Genomic DNA, 910 nt, shown 5'->3' on the forward strand with positions numbered 1-910 from the left:
CGCCCGCGCGTGGTATTTTGTGGGAGAGCCACACTCGGGCCAAAGAGCCGCATGTGGCTTGCAAGCCACAGTTTGCCAACCACGATAGGCCCCAAGGGCCTTCTGTGACTTTCGAAATAAACTTTCTCTTAGCATTTGCAAAAATATAATAAATGGTGCCAGGCCCTGGCCAGTGTTGCTCAATGGACAGAGCATCAGCCCGTGGACTGAAAGGTCCCAGGTTTGACTCCAGTCAAGGGCACCTACCTCATCGCTGGCTCGATCCCCGGCCCATTCAAGTCATGTGCAGAGGCAACTAATCAATGTTTCTCTCTCTCTCTCTGTCTCTCCCCATCCCTTCCACTCTCTGAAAACAGTGGGAGAATGTCCTTGGGTGAGGATTAACCAAAAAAAAAGAAAGAAAGAAAAAGAAGAAAAGGTAAAAGGCCCTACAACAGTAACAGAACTTTGCTGTTTTCTGGGAATTGTTTTCTCTTACATTTTTCTTTTTGAAAAAAATTCTTTTTATTGATTTGGGCCAGAGCACTAAGGCATTTTCTTTTTATTTATTTACTTTTTAAATATATTTCTATTGATTTCAGAGAGGAAGGGAGAAGGAGAGAGAGAGAGACATCAATGATGAGAGAATTGTTGATCGGCTGCCTCCTGCATGCCCCACACTGAGGAGTGAGTCCGCAACCTGGGGATTGAACCATGACCTCCTGGGTCATAGGTCGATGCTCACTCACTGAGGCACGCCGGCCGGGCTGAAGGCCTTTCCTTACGTTTTATTCTGGAGAAGTAATTGTCCTGTCGCTTGCACTTAGCTTTATGAGCATTCTCAGCTGCCATTGTTTGCCTGATACGTGTGGGGCAGGTGTCAAAGGTCACTTGTGGAGTCGGGAGCCGTGTTCCATTATGTCCACACCCA

The sequence above is a fragment of the Myotis davidii genome, unplaced genomic scaffold (genome assembly GCF_000327345.1).
Source record: "Myotis davidii unplaced genomic scaffold, ASM32734v1 scaffold693, whole genome shotgun sequence".
Taxonomy (NCBI): Eukaryota; Metazoa; Chordata; class Mammalia; order Chiroptera; family Vespertilionidae; genus Myotis; species Myotis davidii.